Source organism: Sciurus carolinensis, chromosome 3 (genome assembly GCF_902686445.1).
Source record: "Sciurus carolinensis chromosome 3, mSciCar1.2, whole genome shotgun sequence".
Classification (NCBI taxonomy): domain Eukaryota; kingdom Metazoa; phylum Chordata; class Mammalia; order Rodentia; family Sciuridae; genus Sciurus; species Sciurus carolinensis.
In genome coordinates, this window is record NC_062215.1 from 33,259,140 (window position 1) to 33,277,842 (window position 18,703).

The 18,703-nt window shown below is 39.0% G+C and overlaps 1 protein-coding gene and 1 non-coding gene across 2 annotated transcripts in view; both read right to left on the reverse strand.

Annotated features, from left to right (window-relative positions):
- Tex14 (testis expressed 14, intercellular bridge forming factor) overlaps positions 1-18,703 on the reverse strand; it is a 98,531-nt gene that overhangs the window by 68,408 nt on the left and 11,420 nt on the right.
- On the reverse strand, positions 875-1,088 carry LOC124981599 (small nucleolar RNA U3). Its single transcript, XR_007108098.1, has one exon. It is a non-coding gene; the product is annotated as a small nucleolar RNA U3 (small nucleolar RNA).

Sequence of the window (18,703 nt, forward strand, 5' to 3'; positions counted from 1 at the left end):
ACTGTCTATTATAAAAGATCAATGTTCCCTAACCTCAAGTTTACTGTAAAGCAACCCACAACATATATAATATCATCTGGTTCTCTTTGCTTGGCTCTAAAGGAACTGGGGTTAAAGGAACTAACCACAAAAATTTATATTCTAGCTACTGTTATGAGTAATAAACTATCATTCATCTCTGACCCAAAGATCTCATCTTTTCTATCAGCATCCATAAACCTATAGCAGACTAACATGTCAAAGCTTAAAACTATTCAGTTTGTGATAAAAAAGGGACCACAGTCAAGGGAAGCAGGTTTATTATTAATCCCTGGGATTCATGAGGCAAAGAATAAAACCAACCAGGATCTATAGAAGGGTTTTTTGAAGGAACAGGAAGCATTTGGGAGACATTGTCCCTTTTTTTTTTTTCCAAACCTAGATTGAATCCAGGGACACACTACCACTGACCTAAATTCACAGTTTCACTAAGTTGCTGAGGTTGGCTCAAATTTGCAATCCTGCTGCCCCCACCCCCACCTTGCTGAGATTAAAAATTGTGACCACCTCCACCTCCCCTGGCACCCAGTCACCATTCTTAGGGGATACAGGTAGCTCACAAGAAGAAAAATAGGTTGAAAAACCAGGTGTGATGCTGCACACTTCACCTATAATCCCAACTACTAAGGAGACTGAGGCAGAAAAATTGCAATCTTGAGACAGCATGAGCAACCCAGCAAGAACAGAAAAAGAAAAGGAAAGAGGAATCCCTACAATTTACAACTGAACATATCTCCTAACAATTTTCTTGAGATGTGACCTTACTCCTGGGAAAAGTGATGACTACCTAAGGCAGTAAAACACTATTCTTAAACATGACAGCTTTATAACAGAAACCACTCAGACAGTGTTCTTTCCTCCTTAACCTCATGAGGAGACTAAGAACGATCATCAATGGCAAAAGGCAGTTGCAGCAAAACAACACCAAGAGCCAACTTCACGCTCAGGAAAGAACACTCAGCTCCTCCTTGTGGTTTCCGGTACTCTACACAATCAGAGAAACTTCTCTAGTAATAAACTATAGAAATGATCCCTGAAAGTATAGTCTTGGCCTTTTGACCCCAAGACTCTGCTGGGTCTACCGTGACTGTCCTCTTTACAGTGATGATAAAGTGCCCCCCCCCAATTTCTAATTCCACTGTAAAATAAATAGTAAAACACGCTCTACAATACCCTCTTTTCAAACACTATCATTTAACAACACAGTTTAACGTTTTAAATGAACATAAATTTTTAAAAATGTTTTTAACACATCATGCTTAATTAACATAATGCTGAATGACAGCCAATCACAACCTGGTTTTTAAAGCCAAGGAGGCGTTGTCTCCGTGGTTCCAGTAAAGTGGCCCTGCCCCTTAAGCTAACGGAAAAGGCGGACTTTCGCCTCTGAGAATGCGGTTGTTTCTGGTGATGGGTAAATCAGAGCAGTTGCTCTAAATAGCTGGTCTAAGAATTTAACTTTCAGATGCTAGTAAGAGACAAGTCACTGTGACCATGGCAGGGAGGGGAGTTGGGTGACTGAGACCCAGCACTTGGAAAACAAAACCTGTGTTTTGTACAATGTTTGCAATACCTTTCACTTTGAATATTAAAAATACATCTATGGGCTGGGGATATAGCTCAGTTGGTAAAGTGCTTGCCTGGTAAGCACAAGGCCCTGGGTTCAATCCCCAGCACCGCAAAAAAAAAAAAAAAAAAAAAAAAAAAATCTAGTCTGGTGGGTTGGGCATTATTTCTTCCCTGAACAAATATGAATGTCAACCATAACCATATTAGGATATATATATATATATTTTTTTAATTTGTTCTAACTGGTTATACATGACAATGCATTTTGACACATTGTACATAAATGGAGAACTTCTAATTCGTCTGATTGTACATGATGTAGAGTTACACAGGTCATGTAATCATATATGCACATAGGGCAATAATGTCCGATTCATTCTACTATCATTCCTACCCCTAAGCCCCCTCCTCTCCCTTCACTCCCCTCTGTCTAGTCCAAAATACCCCTATTCTTCCCCCCACATCCCCAGAGGTGGTATTTTCTTTCTTTTTTTTTTTTTTTTTTTTTGCAAATTCTGTTATAAAATTGGTTTTTGCACTCTACTGCTGAGTTATATTGCTAATACTTTTTATTTTTTATTTTGAGCAGGATCTGGCTAAGTTGCCTCCAACTTTCTATCCTCCTGTTCCAGCCTCCCTAGTCTCTAGGTATGCATGAATGCACAGTCATGCACAGCAAATTAGCTACCATTTATTGAGGGCCTGCAACATATTCAACATTTTAAAATTTTTTTAGTTGTAGATGCACACAATACCTTTATTTTATTTATTTATTTTTATGTGGTGCTGAGGATCGAATCCAGTGCCTCACATGTGCTAGGCAAGTGCTCTACCACTAAGCCACAACCCCAGCCACTCAACAACATTTTGAGTGCTTTTGTTAGTTTTTTTGTTTTTGTTTTTTGGCACTGGCATTAAGCCCAGGGGTACTTTACCACTGAACTATATCCCCAAGCCCTTTTTATTTGAAGGCACTTCTCACTAAATTGCCAAGGCTGTCTTCAAATGTGTGATCCTTCTGTCACAGCCTTCCAAGTCAATGTTGTTACACATATGTACCAGAGTGCTTTACACCTAAGATAAATATAAGCATTAATCACCTCAGCTATATAGCTAGAGAAACTAAGGCATGGAAAACTAGGTAACTTGCCTAAGGTCACAGCTGTTGAACACAGCTGGTAGATCCCAAAAGAATGATCAACAATGGCAGGCAAGAGTTGCAGCAAGGCAACATCAAGAGCTGGTTTCATGCTTGGAAGAAAGTTGCACCTCTTCCTTGTCATTTTCTTATATGGTTCAGAGAAATTTCTCTAGACCCAACTATAGAAACAGCCCATGAAGGTGGGCGTGGCTGCCCATGCCTGTAATCCCAGCCACCGGGGAGGCTGAGACAGGAGGATCACAATTTCAAGGCCAATTTAGCGAGGCCCTAAGCAACTTAGTGAGACCCTGTCTCAAAATAAAAAAAGAGTGCTGGGGATGTGACCCAGTGGTTGACTGTCCCTGGCTTCAATCACTGGTACCAAAAATAAATAAATTAATAATAAATAAATAAATAGTCCATGAAAATAGCCTTGACCTTGAAAGTATAGCCTTTGCCAGGTCTACTACAGCAATGTTGTTTTAATTGATGACAAGATTTTTTCACATCTCTCAAAGAAATACCATATGAATATATTTTGAAGGTGTTGTTTTATATACAACTTTAAAAAAGCATTCTGAATACTTCTGAAGTTTTTTTTTAAAAAAAACAAAGATTTTTCCTTTCTTTCTCTCTCTCTTTTTTTTTTTTTTTTTTCTTTTTGGCAGTACTGGGGATTAAACTCAGAACCTCCCAAATACTAAGCAAATGTTCTACCACCAAACCACACTCCCAACCCATTTAATCTCATTTTGAGTCAGGGACTTGCTTTGCCTCAGTCTGTGGTGTGGTGGGGATTATGTGTGTGCCACCATGCCCAGCAAGACTAGTTATTAATTAACCTATTACAGATGAAAGTCAATCAGAAGCTATGGCTTCTGTCCCTAAAAACACTAAACACTCCCTGACCTGCTTAAAGACAAAGGGTGAGGACTGGGGATGTAGTGGTGCTCAACTTGCCTACCATGCATGAGACCCTGATTTCCAGCACCACAAAGGAAAAAAATTTAAAAGATCCTAAATTTTGGAAGTTACTAGGTGGATTAAACTTTTCATGTGCTGGCTACCCATGTGAGTATGGACACAAAGGACACTCTCTGAGGTTCATCTGGTCAACTTTTCTTTCTTTTTCGTACTGGGGATTAACACAAGGGCAATTTACCTGTGAGCACATCCCTAGCTCTGCCCATTTTTGGGGGGGAGGTGGTGCAGTGGTGCACGTATTTAATCCCAGCGGCTCAGGCAGGAGGATTTCAAGTTCGAAGCCATCCTCAGCACATTAGTGAGGCCCTAAGCAATTTAGTGAGACCTGTCTCAAAATAAAAAAGGGATGGGAATGTAGCTCAGTGGAAGAGCACCCCTGGGTTCAATCCCCAGCATCACACACACACACACACACACACACACACACACACACAAACCCAGTCTAATGCAGTCGGTAAAAAAAAAAAAAAAAAAAAAAAATCCAGTCTAATAGTTACATTATTTTTAAAAATAATAACGACCAGGTGTGGCTGCCAACACCTATAATCCCAGTGGCTCTGGAGGATGAGGCTGGAGGATCTCAAGTTCAAAGCCAGTCTCTGCAATTTAGTGAGACCCTGTCTCAAAATAAAAATAAAACAGCTGGGGGATATGGCTCAGTGGTAAAGTACCCCTGGGTTCAATCCCTACCAAAAAAAAAAAATACGCACACATATATAATAATAAATAAAAATAAAATAATAATAATGTCTGGAAGAGAACCCAGTCCCTCTTCCTATTCCCCCCCCCAAAAAAAACTGGCTTAAATGAGATTTCTTTTGTTCATTTAAACAATGAAAAAGCAACAGCAGCAAACATTTCTCCTATACTTTAATGTTCCCAAGCCCTCTGCTAACCCCTTTACATGAATTTCCTCATTTAATCTTGGAAATAAGAGGTTGAAGAAAGGAAAACTTAGAAGTCTAAGTGAATTTCCCAATGCCATTCTGTGTCTTGTGGGTCCTTACCCATGGTAAACACTGTGTTTTAGTTAGAGATAAGAAACTGTAGAGGAAAATAATTAACAAAAAGACCTGCATGGGGGCTGTAGCTTAGTGGTAGAGTGCTTGCTTATCATGCTTGGGGTCCTCGTTTCAATCCTCAGAATTGAAAAAGACAATTCAGGTTTCCTGAACTTTGGTTTACTGATCTCCTCTCCTACCATGCAGCCTATGGGTATGCAGGCATCATCTGGCCCTCTTGGAATTGCTCACTGGGAACTGGGGCTCAAATGCAAAAATGACGATACTGGTGTTGCTGGGACCAATAAACTGTTTTTTGTCTCTTAGGAGTCCATTATCTTCTGCCAACATCCACAAAACTGATGGCTAAATTGTTAACCTGTAGATAAGGGTAAAACCTCAGATCTTGACAGTTATGTTATTCACTTATCCCCATCCCACTGCAAATACTTCAGGATAAAAGTGAAATGGCTCACAATTGCTTACAAAGTCCTGGATGTCTTGGCTTCCTCCCTACTCTCCAATTTCTTTTCTTTCTTTTTATTTATTTATTTTTCCTGGATGGAACCCAGGGCCTCTTGCATGGTAAGCAAACCCACCACCACTGGACTATATCCCAGCCCTGCCAACATCATTCTTCAGCTCACTTCTGTTCTTCTTGTCCCATATTTGCCCACTTTCTTTGACTCTGTTATATCCATTATGCTCCAAGATGACCAAAAAAGGACTTTACCCCATTGTTAACTTTCCTTGAAATGTTACTGCTTGCCCTTTTTCCTTGGTTAACCATGTTTAAATCTTCAGATCCTAGGATTTCTAGTTCTCACACAGCTAGACCTCTCCTTTGTAGCACTTTTCATGGTTGTGATTTTATTTTTCTTTGGCTGATTATGTGATACTGTGTTTCTATCTCTAGACAGTAAGAGTAGGGACTATTGCTGAATTACTATTTAGTCTCCAGGCTTGATCACTGTGCATGACACAGAAAAGTACTTAATAAATAAATACAAATCTGTACATGAGATATTATGAGGAAGTGTATGATTGTAACAGAATAATAAAGACTGCAGTGTTTTAGAAGAGAAAGAGAAGCAAATTACTTTAAGATACAGCAAAGAAGTTAAGTGCAGTGGCATACAACTATAATCCCAGGGACTCAGGAGGCTGAGGTAGCAGGATTGCCAAGTTCAAGGCCAGCCTCAGCAACTTGGCAAGGACCTAAGAAACTTAGACCTTGTCACACACACACACACAAAAAAAAGGCTGGGGATGTGGCTCAGGGGCTAAGCACCCTTGGGTTCAATCCCCAGTACTGGATCCAAGATGGCGGACTAGAGGGAGGCTGTGTTCCTTGTCGCTCTGTAACTCCAGTTTCAAGCAGAGGATATCTGTTTCTTGGTGAGGCAGTTTTTTCTACTTATCAATCCCCTGCTGTTTACCCCATTTGCAATCACCTGCAGTCTGCCAGCATATCAACACCTTTTTGAGTGCAGATTACTCACTGTCAGGGGCCTATCATCAGCTATTTGCCTGCCTCTTGCCTGTCCATCCCCTGCCTTTCACCTATCCATCACCCACTGCCTGAGGTTCACCTCCCGATCGTCCAACAGCAGTCAGCAAACTGACCACAGACTGACAGTGGAGCGCCAGCTGCCTGCTGCTGCTGTCACAGTACCTGCAGTTTTGGTTACATGTGGCTGCCGCCATTTTGAGATAACAGCCAGGCCCCGCAGGACCCCTGGCTGGACTGACTGAGCCCCATCTCCAGGATCCCTCAGCCCCACTGATCACTCCCTGCCTCTGGGACCCTCACACAAACTGACTGCTTCCCGCCACCAGGACCCCTAGACCGACTAACTGCACCCTAACACCAGGAACCCCAGACCAACTGATTACCCCCCACCTCCAGGACCTCCGATCACACCCACACCCCCAGCTGCAGCTCCCCATTTGCCAACACATTTAGAAGCCACGGCGGCCATCTTCGATAATCCTGGAAGCCGTAGCTCCCATCTTTAGGTGGGGGCAAATCCCATCCTGAGTCACCTGCTGGAGACTGGAAGCTCATTGTCAGGTACCTCTCATACATCAGGTTACTGAAGACTGGGAGGTTTGAATACTGTATGACTGTTATAGTGTAGATTTTCTTTTTTTTCCTTATTGAAAAATTTTAAGTTTTTATTTCTTTACTTTTCTTGCTCTCTTTTCCTTTTGTTTACCTGTTCCCTCAGAGTCTCTTTTTCCCTTTTTGCATGCTAACAACCAACTTCTTTTGATTACACTCTCACTCTTTCTATTATCTAGAACTTCTGTATATTCTTTTTTTTATCCCATTAACAGCTACATCCTACACCCCTCCACATCCTCTTTGTCCTCCATTAGAAACTGCAGACCTTATTGCAAATATATTTGTTATACTGAAGATAATAAATTGAACTCATTCTGTTTATTATGACAATATTGTTAATGTACTCATAGGGGCTATTTGGTCTAGAGTTCCATACTGTCTGAACTGGGTACTGCCAATATTGATCTCCCCCTTAAAGAAAAGGTTTTGGAAACCTATAGGGTAACTATAAGCCTATGGGGGGAAACTGCAATACCCCAGATCTGCACTGCTAGAGGGGAAGATAAATGAACAACATGAAAAAACAAGGGAAGAAAATGATCCAAACAAATCTAGATTCTATATTAATAGAATCCAGTGACAGTATGGTAGAAGAAATGTCAGAAAAGGACTTCAGATTAAACATGATTAAGATGATTCATGAAGCAAAGGATGAGTTAAGAAAGCACATGCAGGCAATGAATGATTACCAACAAGCAGTTGAAAGAGCAACTGCAGGAAGCAAAAGATCATTTCAACAAAGACATAGAGATTCTGAAAAAAAAAAAAAAATCCAAATGGAAATCCTTGAAATGAAGGAAACAATAAACCAAATAAAAAACTCAGAGGAGGGCTGGGGATATAGCTCAGTTGGTAGAGTGCCTGCCTCAAAAGCACAAGGCCCTGGGTTCAATCCCCAGCTCCGCAAAAAAAAAAAAAAAAAAAAAAAAAAAATGAATGGAAAGCATCACCAAAAGACTAGACCACTTGGAAGACAGAACCTCAGACAATGAAGACAAAATTTTTAATCTTAAAAATAAAGTTGTCCAAACAGAGAAGATGGAAGATGGTAAGAAATCATAAACCGAATCTCCAAGAACTATGGGTCATCATGAAAAGACCAAATTTAAGAATTATTGGGATTGAGGAAGGCTCAGAGATACAAACCAAAGGAATGAACAACCTATTCAATGAAATAATAGCAGAAAATTTCCCAAGCCTGAAGAATGAAATGGAAAATCAAATACAAGAAGCATACAGAACACCAAATGCACAAAATACAACAGATTCACACCAGGCACATTATAATGAAAATGCCTAAATTCAAAATAAAGATAGGATTTTAAAGACTGCGAGAGAAAAGAATCAGATTACATATGGGGGAAACCAATACGGATATCAGCAGATTTCTCAGCCCAGACTCTAAAAGCTAGAAGGGCTTAGAACAACATATTTCAAGCTCTGAAAGAACATGGTTGCCAACCAGGAATCCTTTATCCAGCAAAACTAACCTTCAGATTTGAAGATGAAATAAAATCCTTCCATGATAAACAAAAGTTAAAAGAATTTACAAATAGAAAGCCTACGCTACAGGATATACTCAACAAAATATTCCATGAGGAGGAAAAGAAAAACAATGTAGGTCAGCAAAGGGAGGAACTACCTTAAAGAAAAATCCATTCAAAGGAGAAGCCAAGTCAAGTTAAAAACCAAAATAAGCCCAAATGACTGGGAATATAAATCATATCTCAAAAATAACCCTGAACGTTAATGGCCTAAACTCATCAATCAAAAGACATAGACTGGCAGAATGGATTAAAAAGAAAGACCCAACAATATGCTGCCTTCAAGAGACTCATCTCATAGAAAATATTCACAGACTAAAGGTGAAAGGATGGGAAAAAAGCTACCACGCACACGGGCTCAGAAAAAAGTGGGGGTTTCCATCCTTATTTCAGATAAAGTAGACTTCAAGCCAAAGTTAATCAGAAGGTATAAAGAAGGATGTTTCATACTGCTTAACGGAACCATAAATCTGGAAGACATAACAATCATAAATATTTTTTTAATTTATTTTTTATTATTGTAAACAAATGGGATACATGTTTTTTCTCTATTTGTACATGGAATCAAGGCATACCATTTGTGTAATCATAAATTTACATAGGGTAATACTGTTTGATTCATTCTGTTATTTTTTTCCCTTCCCCTCACCCCTCTTTTCCCTCTATACAGTCCTTCCTTCCTCCATTCTTACCACCCTCCTTATCCCTAACCCTAAACCTAACCCTAACCCTAACGCTAACCCCTCTCACCCCCCATTATATGTCCTCATCCGCTTATCAGCGAGATCATTCGTCCTTCAGTTTTTTGAGATTGGCTTATCTCACTTAGCATGATATTCTCCAATTTTATCCATTTGCCTGCAAATGCCATAATTTTATCATTCTTCACGGCAGAGTAATATTCCATTGTATATATATGCCACAGTTTCTTTATCCATTTATCAACTGAAGGACATCTAGGTTGGTTCCACAATCTGGCTATGGTGAATTGAGCAGCAATGAACATTGATATAGCTGAATCTCTGTAGTATGCTGATTTTAAGTCCTTTGGGTATAGGCCAAGGAGTGGGATAGCTGGGTCAAATGGTGGTTCCATTCCAAGCTTTCTGAGGAATCTCCATACTGCTTTCCAGAGTGGCTGCACTAATTTGCAACCCCACCAGCAATGTATGAGTGTACCTTTTTCCCCACATCCTCGCCAACACCTATTGTTGCTTGTGTTCTTGATAATCGCCATTCTAATTGGGGTGAGATGAAATCTTAGGGTACTTTTGATTTGCATTTCTCTTATTACTAGAGATGTTGAGGGCTGGGGAGATAGCTCAGTCGGTAGAGTGCTTGCCTTGCAAGCACAAGGCCCTGGGTTCAATCCCCAGCACCGCAAAAAACAAACAAACAAAAAAAAAAAAAAAAAAAAAAACTAGAGATGTTGAACATTTTTTCATATATCCGTTGATTGCTTGTATATCTTCTTCTGTGAAGTGTCTGTTCATTTCCTTAGCCCATTTGTTGATTGGATTATTTGTATTCTTGGTGTAGAGTTTTTTGAGTTCTTTATAGATTCTGGAAATTAGCGCTCTATCTGAAGTATGAGTGGCAAAGATATTCTCCCACTCTGTAGGCTCTCTCTTCACATTGCTGATAGTTTCCTTTGCTGAGAAAAAGCTTTTTAGTTTGAATCTATCCCAGTTGTTGATTCTTGCTTTTATTTCTTGTGCTATGGGAATCCTGTTAAGGAAGTCTAATCCTAAGCCAACAAGTTGAAGGTTTGGACCTACTTTTTCTTCTATAAGATGCAGGGTCTCTGGTCTGATTCCAACTGATCCATTTTGAGTTGAGTTTTGTGCAGGGTGAGAGATAGGGGTGTAATTTCATTCTGTTGCATATGGTTTTCCAGTTTTCCCAGCACCATTTGTTGAAGAGGCTATCTTTTCTCCATTGCATATTTTTGGCACCTTTGTCTAGTATGAGAAAATTGTATTTATTTGGGTTTGTGTCCATGTCCTCTATTCTGTACCATTGATCTACCTGTCTATTTTGGTACCAATACCATGCCGTTTTTGTTACTATTGCTGATCGTAAATATTTATGCCCCAAATGGTACATCCATGTATGTCAAACAAATCCTTTTCAATTCTAGGAATCAAACAGACTACAACACAATAATTCTGGGTGACTTTAACACACCGCTATTGCCACTGGATAGATCTTCCAAACAAAAACTAAACAAAGAACCGTAGAACTCAATAACACAATCAATAATCTAGACTTAACATACATATATAGAATATTACATCCATCAACAAGCAAATTCACTTTCTTCTCAGCAGCACATGGAACCTTCTTGAAAATAGACCATATGTTATGCCACAAAGCAGCCCTTAGGAAATGAAAAAAAAGAAAATAGAGATACTGCCTTGTGTTCTATCAGATCATAATGGAATGAAATTAGAAATCAATGACAAAATAAAAAATAGAAATTACTCCAGCACCTGGAGACTAAATAATATGCTATTGAATGAAGCATGGATAACAGAAAACATCAGGGAGGAGATAAAAAAATTCTTAGAGGTAAATGAGAACAACGATACAACATATCTTTCCTTGGGGATTCGAACAGGGGTCCTTGCACATGCTAGGTGAGTGCTCTCCAACACGAGCTATTTCTTCAGCTCCCAACATATCAAAATTTCTGGGTCATGATGAAAGCAGTGTTAAGAGGAAAATTCATTGCATGGAGCGCATTCAAGAAAAGATTAAAAAGTCAACAAATGAATGACCTAACATAACAGCTTAATGTCGTAGAAAAAGAACAGAACAACACCAAAAGTAGTAGAAGACGGGAATAATTAAAATCAGAGCTGAAATCAATGAAACTGAAACAAAAGAAACAATTCAAAAAATTGACAAAACAAAAAGTTGGTTCTTTGAAAAAGTAAACAAAATAGACAAATCCTTAGCCACACTAACAAAGAGAAGGCGAAAGAAAACTCAAATTACTAAAATTCGTGATGAAATGGAAATATCATGACAGACACCACTGAAATACATAAGACAATGAGAAGCTACTTTGAAAATTGTATTCCAACAAAATAGAAACTACTGAAAACACTGACAAATTTCTAGAGACACATGGTCCTCCCAAACTAATACACAATTTAAACAGATCAATATCAAGCAATGAAATATAAGAAGTCATTAAAAATCTACCATCCAAGAAAAGCCCAGGACCAGACGGATTCTCAGCCGAGTTCTACAAGACCTTCAAAGAAGAACTCATTCCAATACTTCTCAAAGTATTCCAGGAAATAGAAAAGGAGGGAACCCTACCAAATGCATTCTATGAAGCTAATATCACCCTCATACCCAAACAAGACAAAGGCACATCAAGGAAAGAAAATTTTAAACCAATATCCTTGATGAATATAAATGCAAAGATCCTTAACAAAATACTAGCAAACCATATCCAAAAACATATTAAGAGAATTGTGCACCACGATCAAGTGGGGTTCATCCCTGGAATGCAAGATGGTTTAACATCTGTAAATCAATAAATGTAATCCATCATATCAAAAGACTTAAGGATAAGAATCATATGGTTATTTCAATTGACATAGAAAAAGCATTCGACCAAATAGAACATCCCTTCATGCTCAAAACACTAGAAAAAATAGGGATAGTAGGAACATACTTGAACATTGTAAAGGCTATTTATGCTAAGCCCACGGCCAACATCATTCTTAATGGAGAAAAACTGAAACCATTCCCTTTAAAAACGGGAACAAGACAGGGATTCCCTCTTTTACCACTTCTATTCAACGTCATACTCGAAATACTAGCCAGAGCAATTAGACAGACTAAAGAAATTAAAGGAATATGAATAGGAAATGAGGAACTTAAGCTGTCACTACTTGCTGATGACATGATTCTCTATTTAGAGGATCCAAAAAACTCCTCCAGAAAACTTCTAGACCTCATCAATGAATTCAGCAAAATAGCAGGTTATAAAATCAACACGCATAAATCTAAAGCATTTTTATACATAAGTGATGAAACATCTGAAAGGGGAATGAGGAAAACAACTCCATTTGCAATGGCCTCAAAAAAAATAAAATACTTGGGAATCAATCTAACCAAAGAGGTGAAAGATCTCTACAATGAAAACTACAAAACATTGAAGAAAGAAATTGAGGAAGACCTTAGAAGATGGAAAGATCTCCCATGTTCTTGGATAGGCAGAATTAATATTATCAAAATGGCCATACTTCCAAATGTGCTATACAGATTTAATGCAATTCCAATTAAAAATCCTAGACCATTTCTCATAGGAACAGAAAAAGCAATCACGAAATTCATCTGAAAGAACAAAAGACCCAGAATAGCCAAAACAGGAAGAGTGATGCAGGAGGTATCACTATACCAGAACTTAAACTCTACTATAGAGCAACAGTAACAAAAACGGCTTGGTACTGGCACCAAAATAGACAGGTAGATCAATGGTACAAGATAGAAGACACGGAGACATACCCACGTAAGTACAGTAACCTCATACTAGACAAGGGTGCCAAAAACTTACAAGGGAGAAAAGATAGCCTTTTCAACAAATGGTGCTGGCAAAACTGGAAATCCATATGCAGTAAAATGAAACTAACCCCTATCTCTCACCCTGTACAAAACTCAACTCAAAATGGATCAAGGATCTAGGAATTAGACCTAAAGACCCTTCACCAAACAGAAGAAAAAGTAGGCTTAGGACCAGACTTCCTTAACAAGACCTCCATAGTGCAAGAAATAAAAGCAAGAATCAATAAATGGGATAGAGTCAAACTAAAAAGCTTTCTCTCAGCACAGGACACAATCAATAATGTGAAAAGAGAGCCTACAGAGTGGGAGAAAATCTATTCCACAACTTCAGACAGAGCACTCATCTCCAAAGTTTATAAAGAACTAAAAAACTTTATACCCAAAATACAAAGAACCCAAACAATAAATGGGCTAAGGAAATGGGCAGACACTTCACAGAAGAAGATATACAGGTGATCAACAAAATATATGAAAAAGTGCTCATCATTCCTGGTAATTATAGAAATGCAAATTAAAACCACCCTAAGATTTCATCTAACTCCAATTAGAATGGCTATTATCAAGAACACAAGCAATCATAAGTGTTGGAGTGGATGTGGGGAAAAAGGCACACTCGTACATTGCTGGTGGAGTTGCAAATTAGTGCAGCCACTCTAGAAAGCAGTGTGGAGATTCCTCAGAAAACTTGGAATGGACCCACCATTTGACCCAGCAATCCCACTCCTCGGTTTATACCCAAATGACTTAAAATCAGCATACTACAGTGATGCAGCCACATCAATGTTCATAGCAGCTCAATTCACAATAGCTAGATTGTGGAACCAACCGAGATGCCCTTCAATTGATGAATGGATAAAGAAACTGTGGTATATATACGCAATGGAATATTACTCAGCCATAAAGAAGAGTAAAATTATGGCATTTGCTGGTAAATGGATTAACTTGGAAAGTATCATGCTAAGTGAAATAGGCCAAGCCCAAAAAGACAAAGGTCGAATGTTTTCTCTGATAAGTGCATGACAATATATAATGATGGGGGTTGGTGCGGGGAAGAGAAGAATGAAGGAACTTTGGATGGTGTAGAGGAAAAAGGGGTGGGAGGGGGTGGGGATGGAAAAACAGTAGAATGAAACAGACAGTATTACCCTATATATATGTATGATTACTTGAATGTCGTGAATACACACTGTGTACAAGAGAAATGAATAGCTGTACCCCATTTGTGTACAATGAATTAAAATGTGTCTGTAAAATAAAAAATATTTTAATAAAAAAAAAAGATGAAAAAAAAATTCCCAGTACTCCCCCACCCAAAAGGAATAGCCCCAAACACCCAATCTTTGTGCTGAAGCCAAACTATGCAAGGTCCTCAGACACTTACCTGTTTTTGGAAAGAATTTCTACTGCAATATAAAACAAAACAAAAAAGTACTTATGAGACCAAAAATAATTCTTGACAAGGTCTATACTGAGGAAAGGAAATCCAAACATTTTATTTAAGGGAAGGAGGTTTCACTGGCCACCTTATTAGAAAAATCAGCAAACTTTGCAAGCCAGCCCCTTAAAATGACAAGTGACATCTAGGCAATTGAAGCAGGGACGCTGGTATTTGTCTTGTGTTCTCTGAAGCCAGAATGCCTAGTCTAGTCCTCATTTACTGGCTTGTGGCATCTTAAGCAAATCCCTAACCTTGTCAAGAAAAATGTGTTCCCTCACCCCAGCTTAAAAATCAGGCAAGTTGTATTCTACACCTTTGCTTGTAGTTTGAGAAAGTTATGTGTAGTCCACTTAGGATCACAAACTTTCCTTTACTACTAGTTATGGGTTTGTGCTTCCAGATTAACAGAAATGGTAGAAACTACCATTAGAGAATAGAATTTTGTTATTTCCTATAACAGTCATGAATAAAGTTTCTTCGTTTACTTCTTAACTGTGTTATGTTTATGACTGCACCAACAAAGGCCTTTACAACTCTTCTTCCCTTTGCCTGAAATGTCCTTTGAATGAGAATAAGTACACTTGCCACCTTGCTAGTTCCAAAAATAGATATATCCCTGATAGCAGGAAAGGAAAGGAAAGCTGGGCTACTGTAGAGATTTGTGTGTGTGTGTGGTGCTAAGGACTGAACCCAGGGAACTTTACCACTGAGTCACATCCCCAGCCCTTTTTATTTTTAATTTTGAAACAGGGTCTCACTAAATTGACCTGGCTGTCCTCAAATTTGGGATTCTCCTGCCTCAGGCTCCTGAGTAGCTGGGATTACAAGTGTGTGCCACCATATCTGGCTGTCTGGCTTCATGGACGTTTTTGAGAATTTTGTGATTAATGGAATTCTGGGGGGGGTATAGTACTGGGGACTTAATCTATAGGTGCTCTATACCCCCGGCCCTTTTTTATTTTGAGACAAGTTCTTGCTAAATTGTATTGCTAAGGCTGGACTTGAACTTTCCATCCTCTTTCCTCAGCCTCCTGAGTCTCTGGGATCACAGACATAGCGAGGCATGATTAACAAATCTTTGATGTGACAGGTATGGTATATGTTCTTATGATTTATCCTAATCTTTAAATGCTAAAATCACAAGTCTCTAAACCTACCAGATTAAAATGACAATATTACTGAGATTCAGTGATCTTCAACTTAGGGATTTTTTAAAAAAAACTCTGGCCCCTATGAAACCACAGATATGATGGTAAATAGTTAATAATAATATCAGCATCTGTTAAGGTGTCAACACTGTGTCAGGCTCTCTGCTACAAGCCATATATATATATATATATATATATATATATATATATATGTATGTACACACACACACATTTATATAGTTATTCAAAATTTTTTCAATACTGGGGATTGAAACCAGGGCCTCACACATGCTAGGCAAGCATAATACGACTGAGCTATACCCCCAGCCCTTTTTGAATTTTATTCTGAGATAGGGTCTGACTTAACTGTTCAAGTTGGCCTTATACTTATGATCCTCTTGCATCAGCCTCCCCAGTAGCTGGGATTACAGGTGTCCACCACAGTGCTCAGCTCATTTAATCTTTTTGAGGTAGGTACTATTATCTGCATTTTATAGCAGAGGAAACTGAGAGGGTCTGATAATTTGGCCCAGAAGATGTGCATCTGTTTTCCAGCTATTCTGCTGGGGTATGAGTCTTACTGGTGAACCATGAAATCATTTCAAGTCCTACTCTGAAATTATTCTTTAATATTCTTTATTTTAACATCATATATTTAGTATATTACATATTTTTATTTTAATGTCACTATATTATATTCAGACATTAATAATATTTATTTATTTATTTTTATTTTGTTTATTTATTTTTTTGCGGTGCTGGGGATCGAACCCAGGGCCTTGTGCTTGCAAGGCAAGCACTCTACTGACTGAGCTATCTCCCCAGCCCTAAACATTAATAATATTTAAATCAGAATTTTAATATATATTTGAAAAACATTTTAAAAACACTGAGATAATACCACACACCTATTAGAATGGATAGAACCTGAGGGGTGTGGTGGTGCACGCCTGTAATCCCAGCGGCTCTGGAGGCTGAGGCAGGAGGACTGCAAGTTCAAAGCTGGCCTCCAAAACTTAGTAAGGCCCTAAGCAACTTAGCAAGACCCTGTCTCTAAATAAAATAGGCTTTTATGTATGTGGCTAAGTGGTTAGGCACCCTGGATTCAATCCCCAGTATCAAAAAAAAAAAGAATGGATAGAACCCAAAACATTGCCTAGCACGAGGGAACATACCTTAAATGCCAGCAAACTTGGGAGGTTGAGGCAGGAGAATCATAAGTTTGAAGTTAGCCTTGGCAAGCTAGTGAGGCCCTGTCTCAAAATTTTAAAAAGTGGTTCACACCTGTAATTCCAGCAATTCAGCAACTCTGGGTACAAGGCAGGAGAATTGCAAGTTTAAGATCAGCCTCAGCAACTTAGGGAGGCCCTAAGCAACTTAGCAAGACCCTGTCTCAAAATAAAAAATAAAAAGGACTGGGGATATGACTCAGTGGCAAAGCATCCTTGGGTTCAATCTCTGGTAACAAGACAAATGAATAAATAAATAAATAATAAAAAGAGAAAAAAAAAAAAACTGAAAAGAAAAGATGGCGGAGGATATAAAGGTCAGTGACAGAGAGCCCCTAGGTTCAATCCCCAGTACCAGTGGAGGAGATGTGTAACAACAGGAATTCTCATTCATTGTTGGTAGTACAGCCATTTTGGTTTTCTTGTTTTTGTTTTTGGTACGAGAGACTGAACATAAGGGTACTTTACCACTGAGCTGTATCCACAGTATTTTTATTTGATTGTGGGGCAGGGTCTTGCCAAGTTGTTCAGAGCCTCATTAAACTGCAGAGGCTAGCCTGGAACTTTCCATTTTCCTACCTCAGCCTCCAGAGTTGCTGCCTTTACAGCCCTGCGCCACCACGCCCAAACTGTCAGTCACTTTGGAATACAGTTTGGCAGTTTTATATGAAATTCAATATAGTTTTATACAACAGAGCAATTGTGCTCCTTTTTTTTTTTTTTTTTTTTTTGTTCGTTTGTTTTTTGGTGCTGGGATCTGACTCCAGGGACACTACCACTGAGCTACATTCCCAATCAATCCTTTTTTATTTTTATTGTTTTTACTTTGAGGGTCTCAATAAATTGCTGGGGGTCTCACTGAGTTGCTGAGACTCACTGAGTGGCCTTGAACTGTCAATCCTCCTGCTTCAGGGTTCTGAGTCACTAGGATTATAGGCGAGTGCAAACACACTAGCCAGGAATTTATGGCCAGGAGTTTGAAGGGAGGGATGAACAGAAGGATCACAAATTATTTTGATCAGTGAAACCCCTATATAACACTGTAGTGGATTTATAACATTATACATTTGTCAAAAACTATAGAATTATATTGCACAAAGAATGAACCAAAGCAATGAAAGGACTAACTAAAGCAATTCCCTTCTTCACATTACTTTTTCCCCAACTTGTATCCAATATGTCTTTATTTATGTATTGATCCAACCTCAGCCAAGGAGCACAGGTTGGGTTCAGGGCTCACACCCTCCAGCCTGAAGGGATCTTCAGGCTAAACCTACAAACAGGGCAGCGAAGCTCTCTCAGTGAGTCAGAAGGCTATTTTCTGTTTCACATTGCTTTTTTTAATCATGTGTGTGTGTGTGTGTGTGTGTGTGTTACTAAGGATTAGAATCCAGGGCCTTGTGCATTTGAGGCAAGGACACTACCAACTGAGCTACATCCCCAGCCCTCACATTGCTTTTTAATAAACTGGTACAGCAGGGCACAGTGGCGCATGCCTGTAATCCCAGAGGCTCCGGGAGGCTGAAGTAGGAGGATCATGAGTTCAAAGCCAGACTCAGCAACTCAGTGAGACCCTGTCTCTGAACAAAATATATTTAAAAAGGGCTGCAGATGTGACTTAGAGGTTAAGCGTCCCTGGGTTCAATCCTCGGTACCAAAAAGCAAACAAAACTCAAAACTGGTATGGTACCCCCCCAAAAAAAGGAAAAAGTGAACTGAAATGTTGATCATGGATTTTTATTAATAATAATATATGAAATCAGGTGCAGTTGGCACATGCCTATAATCCCTACTACTACAGGGAGGCTGAGGCAGGGGGACTGCAAATTCAGGGTCAGCCTGGGCAATTTAATGAGTTTCTGCCTTAAAATAAAAAGGACTGGTAAGGCATTCCTGGG